We start from the raw sequence: 17224 nt of genomic DNA, 5'->3' as shown, positions 1-17224 counted from the left end.
GCATTTTCGTTAAGAAAAAAGTTACCTCAAATGACTTCTGGTACCTCCATTTTCGAATTGTAAGATATTTTTGGGACATCTTATATAAAAGGTGTCCGCATTTTTACTTCGGGAGTAAGTATACGACAAGGTTAACGAACAAGAGGCAAATAAACTCAATAATTCGTTAATAAAGACGAATGAACATAAGCAATTCTCATATGGCAAGAAAGCAGTTTTGTGTTTACTATCAGTCGCTATTGGTCGAAAATGGTGACAAAGATCGACAACGGTCAGTGGCGACCAATAGTTGTGCCAGTGGGGCAGCTAGTAAGAGGGGAAATAAAAACACAAAGTTACCATCTTGTCACGTGCGGTCTATAGGTATATTTAACACGTTCGTCGCCGCGTCACCCATATCTGGGTGACAGGTATGCTTCTGTGACGGCCCGTCACCCAAATATGGGTGACGCTCTTCTTATTCATGATTCTATTTATTTAATTTATAAAAATCCCATTTTTAGCACAGGAATTTAATGGAATAAGCACCGGCAAATGTAAAATATACAAAATAAAAATATTAACAATTCGTACATTATTATATTTGTTATACTTTCATTTATATTTAATGTATAAAATATAACGTTATTCTGTGGGTTCTAACTACCGAATTTGGGCCCGGTAAGAAACTCGAGCGATTCGCGCTGGGCGACGAACGTGTCAAGGGCGTTTAAATCACATTTTGTATTTTTGTCACAAATTCTTAACAGAGCACTTTTTCTTTTGGGACTACAAATTCGTTCGGTCCGTTTTTTTTGTGGTGAAAAATGCATTTATTTCGAGAACAAAATGAAGTAACAGATTAATCAAAGTATTGTCCATCGCTGTTTACTACTTTTTCCCACCTCTAGGACAATTTTCGAATTCCATCTCGAAAAAATATGTCGTCTTTTGAGACGATCCAAGTTACAAGCCAATTTTCGATTTCTACGAAAGAAGTGAATCTGTGACTTGCCAAATCGTGCTGCATCCGTCGGAACAACCAGTAATCAGTAGGAGCAATGTCCGGCGAGTACAGCGGGTGCCGTAAAATATCCCACTTGAGCGTTTCCAAATAATTTTTCACAACTTTTGCGATATGAGGCCGAGCGTTATCAATCATGCAGAAGAATGACTTTGTCATGTCCGTGATCGTATTCCGGTTGTTTTTGTCGCAATGCACGGCTCAAACGAATCAATTGCAGCCTATACCGATGGCTCGTAATGGAATCGCCAGGTTGTAGCAGCTCTTAGTATACAACACCCTTTTGATCTCACCAGATACACAGCAGAACCTTCGAACCATGATTATTCGGTTTTGGGGTTGATGTTGAGGTCGATGGCAATGATTGACCTGGCATAGCGTAGTATTGTTTTTTCATGAGGTTATTGTAGAATATCCATTTCTCATCCCCAGTCACAATCCGATGCAAAAAAAACCTTTTCTTTGTTGCCTTTGAATCAGCTGCTCGCAAGTGAAAAATCGCCTTTCAATGTCTCTCTGTTTCAGTACATACGGCACCCAATTGCCTTGCTTGTGAATCATTCCCATGGATTTCAATCCTACGGAAACTGCTTGTTGGGTAACTCTCAATGATTCTGCAAGCTCCTCTTGAGTTTGACTCGGATCTTCATTGAGTAATGCCTCCAATTGTTTGTCTTCAAATTTTTTGGCTGCCCAGAGCAAGGCTTGTCTTCAACGCTAAAATCACCATTCTTAAAGCGTCGAAACCATTCCCTACATGATTTATCAGTTGGAGCATTGTCACCATAGACTTCAACAAGCATTCGATGTACTTCAGCTGCACTTTTCTCCCAATTAAAACAGAAAACTAAAATCTCCCGGAAATGCTGCTTAGTTAACACACAATTTGACATATTCAACAGAGTAAAAAACAGGTGTATTAAATGAAACTCAAAGCATTATAAACTGAATGTTATTGGCAGATATTTAACCTCTCAGAAACAATTGAAATCAATTGTTACCATGAAAAAGTCATAACAGCCAGAGGCATCTTTTGAAAGCGGTCCGAACTAATTTGTCCTATATTATATATACTGTATATTATATATATTATATTGTACTATATCATAATTTGAACTAATTTGTACTATTGTATTATATTTTAGTCTTATTTTCTGGTATAGAATTCACTATCGAAGTATGTACGGAAAAATTTGGAAGACCTTATATTACTATATATTAATCAAAATCCTTTAGTAATTAAATATACTAGATACGGGGTCGTTCGCAGCACGTGTCGAAGAAATTGAGGTTACTGAAAAACTGCGAAAGCGTTCGCAATAAGCTTTCTGCCCGGTCTCGATCTGCGGAGCATTAACAGTTTGCAAATATTAACAGATGCGATTTGCGTCGCGGGTAATCGTTCAAAGTGATCCCGTTTGTTTCGGTCAAAGGGCGATTAGATACGCTCGGAACGTCGCGTGAATCTATTCCTCTCCCGTGAGGCGTGAAATCGCGCCGTACTTTCGGATACTTTGCTCTCTCGATTCGATCCGCGATCGAGTTCTCCCGTGATCCAGCACAAAACGTCCGAGCGAGCTGCAATTGCCATTCAGAATCAAAGTCGTTTTGTCAAATGCACGGCTTCACTTCGAAAAGCGTCACACGCCTCGCACACCCTTTGCAGCTCCCGGATCCATGTAAAAAGTAATCTGATCGACGTGCGTTTACGTATTTATGGCAAACTGTTACAATAATGTGATTTTATATTACTATTGGCTCATGAAATAGGGATCGAAACTATACAAAATTTTCATGATACTATTATCTTCACATTAGCTTCTTAATTCTTATACGGCATTTCTTACGAACCCATAAAAGCTTATTAAATTTTTTTGAATTAACACCTTATTGAAGAAGAATTTATTGAATAATGCAAATAACAGCTTTACTTGATTTTGCTTCAAACATTGTATTATAGTGCGTATATAGATATGCTAAAGATATCCTACAAATATTTGCATATATTTTTCTAGTCTAGTTTATGTATGAGATCCAAATACTATTAGGATAAGTATTTATAAATACCGTAGAAGAGACAAACTTAGTGGAGAAAGAAACTTTTTATATAACTCTTTGTAATAAGAACCATTAAATACGGACCACTTTAATTAAAAAATCAAACACAATTATTCTGTTGTTGATATTTGGCAATTACAATTAATATAGACATACAGTATTTTCCCTGTTCGCATATAAATTTGTCAACAACAATTTTTATTTAACCTCTTGCGAAAAGGAATGCAATTTTTTACGAGTTGAACTACAAAACTTTAAAACTCAGGTAACATTAGTTGTATTTCAAAATAGAAGTACAACAATGCGATAAATTCGAAACTGTTTACATAGCACATACCTATCTACCGGGATAAACCATAGCCATTTTGATTATATTGAAAGTCATTTTTCATTCCGATAGAAAATAATAAAGAACGTGAATACAGGGTACACAATGCACAGTGGAAGTGCAATCTCTGAATAGCTGCTTGGATGAAACAATTAGTTTCGAGCGTAGAGCGTTGCGCAGAATACTTTCATTATTCGTTCACATTGTTATCACGATAAAGGATACGTGTAAATAATAAGGCTAGCTGGCTACACGACATTTTGGGTTCGGATTAGGTATTTCTCTGAGCTTCTGATCGTCCCCTAAATTTTTGGGTACTTAACCTCTTAGGCACGACGCGCCATTATAGTGGCTTTCGCGGATGTTTCATGCTTTAATCAATGATATTATTAGTTATTAAAGTAGACGATTAAAGTGAAAGCGTATATGAACAATACACTATAATATCTATAGTTAATATTATATATAGCTATACCAAACAAATATATATATATATATTAATAAAAGTAGTAATTTAGTAATGAAAATTTTCATTCGCACAAAATCCAGCCGTGCCTAAAAGGTTAAATATCACAAGCTTTTGAATTCCGATCCGACCTGATCTCGTTCAAATCGATCTGAGGCTCAAGTAATAGATAGTTTCGGGTGCCCGCCCACTTCTAAGTAAATAATAATAATAAATTGGGCCCCCGAAGGTGCCCAAAGACTTAGGAAACTATGGCGATGCATCTTCCTGCGCTATCGATTTTATCAAAGACGTACACGACTCCGTAATTCACCTTTCCCGGTGTCGAATAATCTCCGAAAACGAACGCAAAATTATCGTCACGCGACTATCAACCGGCCGCGAGGGCCCTGATGGTTCTGACGTCGAAGATTTATTTTCCGCGTCGACGAACGTCCATCCTGCTGAATGTTTGCGTGCAATTACCGCGCGAGTTTTCGGATCAGCTGTCGTTCAATATTTATCTTCTCCAGGGAATTACGATGTTCGCCCGGAAATTATTAGGATTCCGACGGCGGCGCGGCGATCCCGCTTTCGCACGCGACGCCGTAACTCAGCCAACATCAGAAGCCAATTTAAAAGACATGCTCGCGGTTACCGTTAACTCTATCGGCTGTGCCGGTTTATCTTTGAATTTATGGGGCTTGATTATTTCTGCGAGTTCCAAGCATGTTCCGGGTGGAACGGAATTATTCGGAAAATTCGAGCTGGCGAACGCTCCCCTGCTCTAATAGAGTTCGTTTCTTTTTCTCGCGCTGATGCTTGAACAAACCCGCCGTAATACCTCTGAGGTAAAAAAAAAAGCTATGTTCTGTTAGGCTGGTCTTAACGAGTCCTCTGCCGGGCACATTGTGGCACGCTGCTTTTCATTTTCTCCTCCTCATCGCGGCACTATCTCGAAAACCCCTCTGCTTTACCAACATTTAACCAGATTTCTGTCGCAACAGCAAATTGCTTACAGGGCCGCCAAATTGTATGATTGTATAATATATTGTATATTGTATAATTGTATTTATATGATTCGATTTAGTTTCGTTAAAAGTATGACACTACTAGCAAACACTTTCGTGGCTTTAAGAACCATTACACTGTCTTCAGAATCGTAATTAAATAAAGGAATTTCAATGATTTTTCAATTGTTCAATAATTTTCTAGAGATCAGTTTCTGATTGAGTAGAAGGTAATAATCCACAAGAATACAGAGAAAAGAAATAAATTATAGATATTAAAAATTATAGGTATTAAAAAGGTATTAAGGATAAATTATAGGTATTAAAAAATCGGTGAAAGAACCATTTCTACTTGTTTAACTCTTTAACGTACAATTATGCTCATTTACATACGTCATTAGAATTGTAAATTAATTTTTAAACTTATCTACACTTGATTGTGGAGAGAAAATTCAATTAATTCGATTTCTTCGTGTTAGTAGCTTTTGTGAATGTATAACAAATAAAACATGGTATCGAGTTCAATGAAGTTTATGCAATTTAAAATTTTCCTTTATTAGACACGCGCAAATATGGCAGCTGAGGAATTAATGTTCATCACTTCAATAACATAAATAACCCTCTCCGCAAATATAATTAAATAAATTAATTAAAATACGAAACAACGAACGAAGCGTAGCTAAATAATTTCAAATAAATCGACTGCGTGTTATATGAAATAAATTGCCGGAACAGCGTTGCAACTAAATGTGGGAAAAACGGATAGAGGCATTAAAGAATCGATGAAGCGGTCGCCGGAATCGAGATAACGCGGGGCTCTCCGAATCGATAAGAGGAATTCCCGGTGTGATCTCGGCGCATGTTGCGGGTTCCTGCGGCGGAAGAATATTTTCTGCGGAGTGTGGCGCGCGGCGTTAAAGCCTTGTTTCTCCTTTTCTGAAGCATTTTCTTTCCCCCGTAAACATACTCATTTCCGCTCCCGGCCGCCAGCCTCACCCCCGTTCCGACACTTTCCAACCCTTTCAAGCAGCTCGGTGTGAGATTATTAATGTCCCTAGGGTCTGGTTCCCACTCGAAGATGCTGCCGAGCCGGCGCTGCAGGGTTGGAGGGTTGTAGGTTAGGAGAAACGGAGTTGGTATGAGTGCCGCCCGATAAAAAGACGCGGACGACAAGATGGATGAGACGAGATAAGGACGGCCGAGACCTCGCGACCAAACGGAGAGAAACCGAGGGAAACTGGGTAGGGAGCAGTTGAATCATCATAGAAAGAATGATCCTTTCTCCGTGCCCTGCTGCCACTGTCTTATGGTCCAAGAAAAAGAGGGGAAGAAAGAGAAGGAGGGTGTACAACAAAGACGAGAGTTGATGATTTAATTAAAAATAAGGCAGCTCGTTAAATTAACAACGGGACTCCCTATAAGGACGGACGTCTGTGAGATCCGGGCCGGAGATCTCCTTTGATTAAGCGGACGTAGCGCGTGACATCTCGGCGAAATGCGACGGGGATTCCACGCAGCACGAGCACGTTTATCTTTTGTATAAAACGCCGATGAATTCTGAACAGTTCCCTTAATCCTCCAGGATCCTCTGCCTCGACTGTTCCTCCGTTTCTTGATTCTTTTTTCCTTTATATTCGACTAGCGACAGGGACCGGATCGCTGCCGTGAAATCGTGCGGGCGTAGAGAGGCGCTGTTAGGGCAGCCAGGAGTTACGAGCCCGTAAAAGCCCGATGCTTAATAAAGAGCAAGATTTGGTCTCTAGTTGACGACAGGACGTGAGCAAAATAAATAACTGGATCGATCGCGCCCGTTCGAATAGAGTCGAATGGATATTGATCGTGTTCCGGTACCACTCCGAGAAGATCGTAGGACGACAACGTCGCGAACGACATCGCGGATAACCCACGTGGATCCACTTGCATAGAGAAAGGCGAATCTTTTCGGAGATATCGCAGATTCGCCGTGGTACGTTCTGCGAAACCGTAAAACGTATCCGCTCTTCGAGCGAAGTCGAAACACGTACGGGGAAAAAAGATATTGGGTAATTTCTTGCGTGTTAATGATCCGAAAAGTGAATGCAGTGGAAATTGTGAATCTTGAAATTAAAGGTCTTTTTGTATACATAGATTTTAATAGGCTAACTTGTACAAAATACAATTTTTCTTTCACTTTGATCATCTCAATCTATCCATTCGCAATGAAAAACTTCTTAAGGGAACATTGTGATCTCATTCTTTGAATCACTTTGGATTGTTTTTTTTTCAAGAAAAGAAACGATATTAATTTGTTATATATCTTTACTAGTAGTTGAAGTACAACATATATTGTTTTAAGTAAAAGCACCTAAAATTCCCTGATTTATATTTTTCAGCGTGATTTATATTTTTTAGCGTGATTTGTTCGAAGAAAGTGGTTTCCTGGTTATAATCTTTTCCTGAATGTAACTACCCTTTGTACCAGGATGAATAAAAATATCTTATTACGTAACAAAATGGCAGTACTTAAAAGTTGAAATATTGTTCTCGTAGCTTTTATTTTTATTTCTGGCATGTACAAACGATCGGGAAAGGTCAAGATTTTTTTATAATTATCATAACGCGATAGCGGCAACTCTACTGAAAGTTGTGTCAAAGGCTGAAGGCAATCAGATCTTATGCGATCGTGGAAAAGTCAGTCACAGCAGAAAATGCAATTTCAAGAAAACAGCATTTAAAGTTTCTCTTGCCAATTATATGAATTTCAAACATGTATAATTTTGTTATATCTACGGATTGAATAAATTGTTCTGTAAAATATGCCTTTATATATTTATACAATTTGATAAAAAATTGATTTTGTCTCAAACGTCTGGATCAGAATAGCCCTAGGCACAATTAAATGAGAAGGAACACTATCTAGGTTGCAACGAATACTAAAAAAATATTGGAAAACTATTCGGTGATTTTTCTTGGACAAATTTAGCACGAAAATAGAGAGAGAGAGAGAGAGAGAGAGAGAGAGAGAGAGAGGACGTGGCGAAGAAAAGTAATTAAGATGTTTCGGAGCGGGCGTCTCCTCAAGCGGATCGTTTCCTCGGACATTTGCCAGCTCGAACAATAAATTCAGGAGCAAGGATTGAAATTAAGTCCTTAGAGCCAGTCTTACCGTGAACAGATGATCTTATCGTTGTTTCCGTTTTTTTTCTTCGGAAGTCTTCGAACGAAGGTCGCCCTGGGACTCGCTGCGTCCTGCCTCGTCGTGATTCCCGCGCTCGGCTGTATGAATAAGAGGCTTACCATCCGACGATAATCTAGTTGCATTCGATGTTCCATCCGTATCAATTAGTCAACGTCCATAGCCGAGGTGTTGTTCGATATTCGTTCACCGGAAGCACATTTCCGGATTTAGATCGACAGAACAAAACGAGATTGGTCGAATAAATCGAAGTGTTATTTGGTCAACATTTAGTCAACGCAAGGTGTTATCTTTTTATTTTCATGAAATATTAAGCGATTGGCTCTGGACAAAAAAATCACAGATAGTTTTTAAGTTTTAAAGACTCATAATTTTGTACACCGTTTACAATGGTGCAATATTTCGCTCTGGAAAAATCAATATTTCCAAGGAAATATCCCCAGAGTTGACGCTCACTTTTAGATGAGATTGCTCTCTTCCTTTCTCGATTCTCTAATATTTCTAATACTATGCTGGTGTGGTGCCCTTTCGCTGGGGTTACTGGAAACGATTCAGCTGCGACCGATGATACCTGGACCCTGCACCGATTCACGGCGTACGTGCGCATCCTCATCCGGTCGGAATCGGACACTTTTCAGTAACACGAACGAAAGGGCACCACACCAGCATAGTATTAGAAATATTAGGTTGTAGGAAAGGATCCAGGCAAGCTTCTATCCAGGCTACATGATCGCAAACCCCCACTTTGTGGCGCGTGGTTTCTCGCGCCCTAATCAAGCGCATCTTTCTGCGCTTTTATTACCAACTTAACATTCATTATATTAAAAACTACAAAACATCTTCCCCCAAAACTGGATATCATTTGGATTCAGCATATAGACTCCATCACTGTACCTAATTACATCAAAAAGTGAACGTCAACCCTGAGAACCTCTCCTTGTTAGAAGAAATATGTAGTAGCTTTTGTCAGGGCTTTTGTATATTAAAAAGTGCTTCTGCATTCACAAAGATTCTCATTCATTCACCAGTTCTCATCCGGGCCAGTTTATGAATAAATGATGACGTGAAAGAGTATAGCAACAGAAGGAAGGCAGAATTTAATCCTTGTATATAGATCTTTTATTATCGAGCCTGGTACAGGGGAAATGTAACACGTCTCTAAAGAAATATACTTCTCTACAGGTTGACTGTACTTTATGGAATTAAACTACTAAATTCTGAAATATCGCAGAAAAACGAAGTTCGAAGAAAAAATGCACTGGTTAAACTTCGAATAGCTTCAATCGGCAGTAATTCCATAAATTTTCAGAATCCAGAAGCATGGCCATGGAAACACATTTTTGAAAGTCCATTCTCTTAGCAAATACCAGGAAGAATCTACGTTGCGAAGCTTTCAGGCTAGAACATGCTCGGAAATGGTGCTTGAGCTTAGTTTGCGACCGAAAATCCGCGAGCAACCGGATACATACTCTTTTGTCGGACTGTTGGTAGAAGATAGCCATGGTTATGATCCGCGACTCGTTAGCGCCTAACTCGAGCGAGCACCGCAAATACGTTGATGGGCAGTCGCTGTCCTACTGTAATCGCCGGTAAATACGATACCGGCATCGATCCAATTAACATTTCTCATCAGAGTCTACGCCGAGCGCCAGTTGATTTTCCCTAATCCGATGCACCGTTTGGACTTTGCAAACGCGGCCATACAACCGTCATAACGTGCAAACCCAATTTCAACGAGCGGCGTGGGAGTGCTGCACGCAAGGGAGAAACAAAGAGAGATATAACAAGAGTCGGAGAGAGAGAGAGAGAGGGGAGAGAGAGAGAGAGAGAGAGAGGGAGGGAGGGAGGGAGAGGAAGCATGGAGCCAGAGCAACGCTCGCGGAAGATCAATCGTAAAATTTGCAAGTGAAATGAATGTAAGAGCATGCATGGAAAACGTATTTTAAGGCCGGCCGTGCGAGTTTCATTTTTAACGCATCGCCTCGGCTTCGCGCTGCTCCGCTCCGCGTACATTATTGCGCCCGTTTTTACGTTCGCGGTGCAATCAGAACGCAGTAATCATTTTTTTCACTCCCAGACCAAGAATTTATCGAAATAATCGCTCCCGTAATAGGACAATTTTCGCGCTCCTCTGCCGACTACTAACTAGCGTTTCGTGCATCAATTTTCCTGCTCTTACGGCAACTATATTTTACCTTCTCAACTCTGCAAATTAGCCAGAAATTAATTCACTGATCTCGAGGTCTCCGATAATTATCATCAATTTTTCTGCGGCAACGTATTAAACCCGTAATTCTCTCCGACAGAGTCATCATGATGGGCATATTCTGCACTAACCATATGTTAGCGCAACGTATTTTTTAAAGAGAATTCGGGATAAAGACGACCGAACGATGGTCGGTCGTCGATGGATTTATGGCAGGGTTCAAGGATGCACGTGGCCCGGAGGGTAAGCGAGACTAAACAGTCCTGGCGATATGCGACGCGACGGCTGATGACCGCAGTGGGTCTCCCAGCTATCGAGTGTTGAGCCATTGACTGTTTATGGAAAATGTGTTTAGAGAAGGCAAGCAACCGTCGTTGCATTGCCAAAGAATGAAACTCTGTTCTTGGAGGATCTGGCCACGGAGTGGGGAAAGCACAATTGCTTTTTGGTAAGAGGACGGTGTTGGACCGCACGGCACTTACCCCAGAACCTTGGAAAAGAGCAGTCGTCTCGAATAATTAGCACAATATTTCTAACACATATTAAGAACACATCAAATTTTTATCAGGTTCCATCAAATGAATAATCCTGTAGCCCTTTTATTTACATTTATCAGCACGTTTCGATGGAGTGCGTGAATTCAGAAAAGCAACGGTACAACCAAAATGCGATAACAATTTTGTGAAAATGTATCATACAATCAAACGATATTCCAGATGTCCGAATAAAATGCAGCGAAACAGTCCGTTTATCGAAACCACGTTGTACACGAAATATGCAGCACGTGCATACAAAAAACAGACTATACGATAAATGACTTTGTTTCACAGTTCTGACGCCTAATTACACAGTAAGGCGAGAAACACAAAGAAAACGCTAATTTCCACGAGCAGACGCAGCCGAGAGTTACAGAAACACTGCAGCAAAGTTAAAGAAGATCAAGATTGGCATTCGCCTTCGAATTAGTCGGATCCGTCGAATGGCAACCCGCTGTAAAATTTACTTTCGCCGGACGCGTAGAAAGTTTCGCACGGCTTGCCTGCGAGAGTTCGAGTAACGAACGAGTCCGGGGGCGAGTTCTCGAAGCTCGTATCGCGTGTCAAAGGGAACACGATGATATCGTTTCTCTAACTATAAGTTATGCTGTCGAAAGCATACGCGCGATTTTGAAGCGAATATAAACGTCGCTGCGTAAAGCCCTTGCTAAGTTCGGTCTTCCTTCTGGCAACGCTCGTTCGATATCTTGGATTTTGACTGACAGGAAACTTCGATGTTAGTTTCGGTTTTTCTTAGCACTGTTACTAAATAAACGGTCCCAAAATTTCACCCTTAGACTTGGAACCTTTGAAGTTGATCTAGATCTGCAACAGCAACGCGATGCAGAATTGCAGATGATTTTACAATGTTCATCCGATGCGCATGCGTCTTCGTACGTAGTTGAATTGCATGCCTGCCCTGGCCAGAAGGCGTAGCCATAGACATCGGCATGTTGCGTGCACTTAATTCCGAGCCCTGGTTCAGGTTTCTGTAAATCTTATCGCAGAGTGAATATTCCCAGAATTTGGCGGACAGACTTCAAAACTTCGAAGTTGTAGTGCTGTCCCTGTTCACGAATACCGACAATAGGAAAATTTTTAGACAGTCTGTTTCGGCACGGATCGCTTATGATGGGGCCTCTGCCAACAATTGGCAACCAGGTTCGACCATGCTGGAACCTTTTATTGCAGTGGACATACTGGGCGCGAGAAGGGCCTGATTACAACAGGTATATGAACATACCTGGCGACAGGCTTCTCACGACCGTAAACGGTTCACTGCAAAATTATTTTTACAAAAATTTCCCGTGGAGAATTTAATGTCCTGCTTAGGACACGTTCTGTCTTGGTCGAAAAGACCGAAATAAATAGCCTCGAACGTGTCGGAGGGAGTTTAATTAGTTTTTAGTCGTAACCTGACTCTCAGTCTTGTTCGGTCCTGCTACATATACAATACTTTATCCTGCAGACTCGCATAGCCTGTACCACGCACTATAATAAATTAAACTCCGTGTCAAGAAATTGGGAGTGCTAGAAGTGTATATTATATATTCCCTTTATCCACCTCAAAGTTAATATTGTAGGGTGAGTAGTGACGGTATCGTTGATCAATTCGAGAGAACAAAGGTGCAATAACAAGATGAAAAATATCTAACGGAGAATATAATTTTCGATGGTCATTTCCGAATTTGTCGACCATACATCAATACTTTGAAGATATCCTAGATTTCTCAAAATCGAACATACCGATTTAGAAACTTTAAAATTGGACTAAATTCTTCAAAATTATAGAAGTTCAAGTTTTTCCTAGTTATAAAAGTTGTTACAGGAACGTAAAAAACGTAATTATTCTAACAAAATAGAAATGTCGAAAGAACGATAGTAACTTCTCTAAAAATACTTTGCTTGAGAGGTCGACGAGGGAGTTTGGTCGCAGACCTAACGCAGTTACGTTGGAAGGTCGTGGCGAGCTCACGCGGAATTCCTGACAATATTGAAACCCGATAGACAAATATCCTGAGCGGGGAGGCGAAAAGGGAAAATCCCGTGGTCCACGTGTGTGCTGGGCGACACATTCGCGCGATTCGACCGCGATATTACAAACTTGTCAAAGAATGTTACGAGAAGGAACGCGCATGCATGTGCTGGTACGTACACACGTGTTGGCACTGCGGGGACTCTTGATTTCGCGAGTTACATGCTGAACGGGAAAATACGGTATACCAATTTCATTTGGTCCGAGATGAAAATAGTGTGGATGGAGGACGGAGGATAACGGAAGCACGTCACCGGGCACCGGTAATATTATACTGTGTCGCGTGTCACGTTATCGGGGCCACGTACATGTTATCGTAATAATGTCAGCGGGGTTAGAATGCTTTGTCGAATGTTGTACAGTTATATACGGTACGTACGTTTGTATGTCCTGTATGTGTATGGTATAACGTAGACCGCAATATTGATATCGCATCATTTCGTGGCACGGACACACGCCGGTGCCAGCGACGACGACGGAGACGTGTTCAAAGGCTGGCTCGGATTTGTAATTCATGGAACGGGGGCGCGCAGACCGTACTCGAGACCTCTCCTCCGTTGAAATTCAATTCTCGTTAACTTACCGCGCCCCAATCGGAACGTAATACGACCGTCAAACCAGCTGAACGCACGGCAGTGTCTCTTTCTCCGACATCCCACCCACGTATCCAGATTTCCCAGCGAATTTCCGCTCCACGGTTCACCCAGCACCAGTTCCGGCACAACAGTACAACCTGTGTAATAAATTCCAAGATTGGATACCGTCGAAACAGATTCAAACTTGGCACACGACTTTTTAAAACAGCCGCTGCGTTTTCTTCGAGTAGTCTTCTTTTCATTCGAAACCTGTCTCGAGTCACTGAATGGTCACTTCAGATGACCGAAGCGTTAGAACGAGTGACAAAACCGGATTCATTCGAATACTTAACTATCCACTTCATATTGCACACTAGTTGCAAAATAATTAAGAGTTGACCAGGCGAAAAATGACACCGAGTTCAAGTATCTGCAGCTTTGGCAAAAAGTTATCATTCCGATGCGATTTAAAAATTAATCAAAAATATTAAATCTCTACTTTCAGATGTTATTTTAAAGTTTTAGATACATGTATTGATTCCCGGAATAGTTCTACAAAAATGACATGCACAATGGACGTTTCAAAAAATTTGTGCAGTGTTTGTAAAACTTTCTAACGTTGCAAAGAAAAGGCAAAATATTGGTAAGTATGCGATTCAACAGAAACAATTCAGAGTGAATGCACCAAAAGAGACCTGCCACCAATCGGAACGAAATGTGGAGGATATACGTATAGGAGAATGAGAGATGATCTTAAATATCAATGATTAGCTTCAGAAAATTAGAAATGCCCTAGGATATTCACCAAAGACTTTTAATACTATACGTTGAAAGCAGCGTACATATGAGCCGTTCAGTGCACACATCGACTAACTCCATAAAACAAAAAGTCGAGAAACGCGATGAAATGATGTACATTGATTTTTAAAATTCCTGTTATAACATAGATTCACATATATAATGTAGAATGAATAAATACAAATATAGCTTTCATTTAACGTATAATTTAATGTATAAAATTAATATTATTTAATGTATAAAATTAACAAGAAAGAATAGCCAAAAAAAAAATTTTGCCGTTTAATGGTGTTAATCTTTATTATTCAGGAAAGTTATTATAAATATAAAAAGTTATGACTATACCAAGTGCTTTGACACTTAAATTTAAGATTTTTCAAAAAGTGGAGTTAATCGATGTGTGCACTGGGCGGCTCATATATACAGTCAATCCCATAAGTAATCGTACCCTTATTGCTTATAAGAGAAATCTGTTGAAATCAAGGGACGCATGTAAGATTTTGCAATAAACTTTTTATTATGAACGAAGACATGTATAAAGTTTATTTATACCAAATTATAACAAAATTGATTAACTAATAACAAAAATATATTGATTTTACTTCTCATAGTACGTAATAACAGTCCACAAAAGTATTTGTACAACTCTTAGCAAAGTCGATTTTGTTTTGTTACACGGTCATTTCACATCAAAAATTATTTCCATAGTTGACAGTCGGTTGGATGAATGCTAACAAAGTAGTCTAGTTCGAAACTTTATCAGAATAACAACAATAATCAGTAATGAGTCGAAAAAAGTCCGAGACTACTCTAGAAGAGCGTAAAATAATTTTTAAATTACACCAAGAAGGCAAAAGTTATGTTGAGATAGCAAAAATAGTAGACAGAAGTAAACCATTAAACGGATAAGAACAAGTGATAGTTTGTTATATAACACACGTACTGGAAGACCAAAGATTTTAACAGTTCGAGAAAGAAATACTGTTATACGTGAAGTGCAAAAGGATCCTGGAATTAGTGCGTCTACGTTAGCTACAATATGGAACCACATGTTCAATAAGAAGGTTTCTGCCGAAACTTGTCGAAGAATATTGAGAAGTGAAAATTTTCATGGTCGAACACCGAGGAAGAAGCCAAATTAGTCAAATTAACAGGACAAAGAGATTAGCATTTGCGAAGGAGTACAGAAATCGAAGTAATACCTTTCGGATGAAAGTTTTTTCTCAGATGAGTCGAAATTTAACATTTTTGGATGTGACGGAAGAGGAAAAGTTTGGAGAAAGTCTAATACAGAACTAGAATTAAAAAATGTACAACCAACTGTAATGCACGGCGGAGGCTCCACGAAGGTGTGGAGCTGTATGGCGGCATCCGGAGTGGGCAAACTTGTCTTTATCGTTGGAATTTTGGATAAGATAAAGTATAAAAATATACTCGCAGAGAATCTGCAGTCCAGTGCGATTAAGCTTGGTTTGGAAGATGACAACTATTTTCAACGCGACAACGGCCCAAAGCATACTGCTCAGATTATTCGCGAGTGGATACTTTACCACGTTCCCCAATTTTCACATACACCTTCCAAAGTCCAGATACAAATCCTATGGAAAATTTATGGGCGGAAATAGATGAATGACTACACGAGCATGAAATTTTCAATAAACAAATGCTAAAAAACAAAATTTTGGAAGTTTGCAGTATTGAACCAAATATCACATTAAAATTGGTAGAAAGTATGCGAAATCGATTAAACGATATAATAAAGCATAAAGGTGGACCCACTAAATAGTAGAAAATTAATATAAAGTAAAAAGGCTACTCTAATATGCGATTTTTTGACGAAATCTACACTGGTAAAAATACTTTTATGGACTGTTATTACGTATTACGAGCAGTAAAATTAATATATTTTTGTTATTAGTTAATCAATTTTGTTATAATTTGGTATAAATAAACTTTATACATGTCTTTGTTCATAATAAAAAGTTTATTGAAAAATCTTACATGCGTCCCTTGATTTCAACAAATTTCTCTTATAAGCAATGAGGGTACGAATACTTATGGGGCTAACTGTAGATGTCGTTAAGACGTCGCCTATCCAAACGTTACTTATCTTTGCTGAAGTAGTTTCGTTTATGGCGGCGCAACACATGTCATCTCAAGTCCAGCAATCGGCAAAATAGAAGCGGAATCGGTGTTTTTAATATTTATAACAGAACTGTTCAAGAGGCCACGCTGCCGACAAAGCTAAGAGCACAGCTACGAGCAAGCTTTTTAATGGAGAGAGAACGTGCAAAAAGAAAGAACGAAGTGTTCACATAATTCCACAAAACGAATCAATAAAATATCTCGACATGACTCTAGACAGAAGACAAACGTGGAAAATACACATCCAAGTAAAACGCTCTCAGCTCGGTATAATGGTGAGACAGCTATACTGGCTAATAGGAAAACATTCTAAATTAACAATAGAAATAAACTACTCATATGCAAGATAATCCTCAAACCCGGTTGGACATACGGAATACGGAATGGGGTACGATCAGCAACTCAAACATTGAAATTGTACAAAGATTCCAGTAAAAAACTCTACGCAACATATGCAGTGGTCCATGGTATATCTCCAATGACATAATACACAATGACAAACTGACAAACAAGAAATATCGAAATACAGCAAACGCCGCGTACTACAGTTATCGCAACATAGAGATGCGTTAGTTATAGATTTAATTCACACTGACACTAGCAATTTTCGACTAGAAAAATATAACTCCTAAACTTAAGTAACAGATTCACCATGTAAGTCTAACACTATTTTAAACATAATTGTTTAAATCGTAGCCGTTAGCGTGACCCCCGGGGAGGTGCTTTTCAAGGGGAGATCGCGAGCTAATAATAGTAGATAGAAAAACCGTGCTGATTTGCTTGATTTCGGTTAAAATTCGCGAAGTGTACACCGTTGAAAGTCAAATCCGGTGGACACGTTAGAATATTTCAGACGCGAGCGGTGACGTCACACCGTCGAGAGAGAGCAACGATATTGAGACAAGCGAGA

At 39.6% G+C, this 17224-nt stretch overlaps 1 protein-coding gene across 1 annotated transcript in view; it reads right to left on the bottom strand.

Annotated features, from left to right (window-relative positions):
* The window catches only part of LOC144473909 (pickpocket protein 19-like), a 125858-nt gene extending 112455 nt beyond the window's left edge, over positions 1–13403 (bottom strand). Inside the window, exon 1 of the mRNA XM_078188310.1 lies at positions 13380–13403. The gene's annotated coding sequence lies outside the window, so the exon portion shown is untranslated. The remainder of the gene's footprint in view (positions 1–13379) is intronic.
* Positions 13404–17224: the final 3821 nt, after the last annotated feature.

This window comes from Augochlora pura, chromosome 7 (assembly GCF_028453695.1).
Source record: "Augochlora pura isolate Apur16 chromosome 7, APUR_v2.2.1, whole genome shotgun sequence".
NCBI lineage: Eukaryota > Metazoa > Arthropoda > Insecta > Hymenoptera > Halictidae > Augochlora > Augochlora pura.
This window is presented reverse-complemented; position numbering and strand designations above follow the sequence as displayed.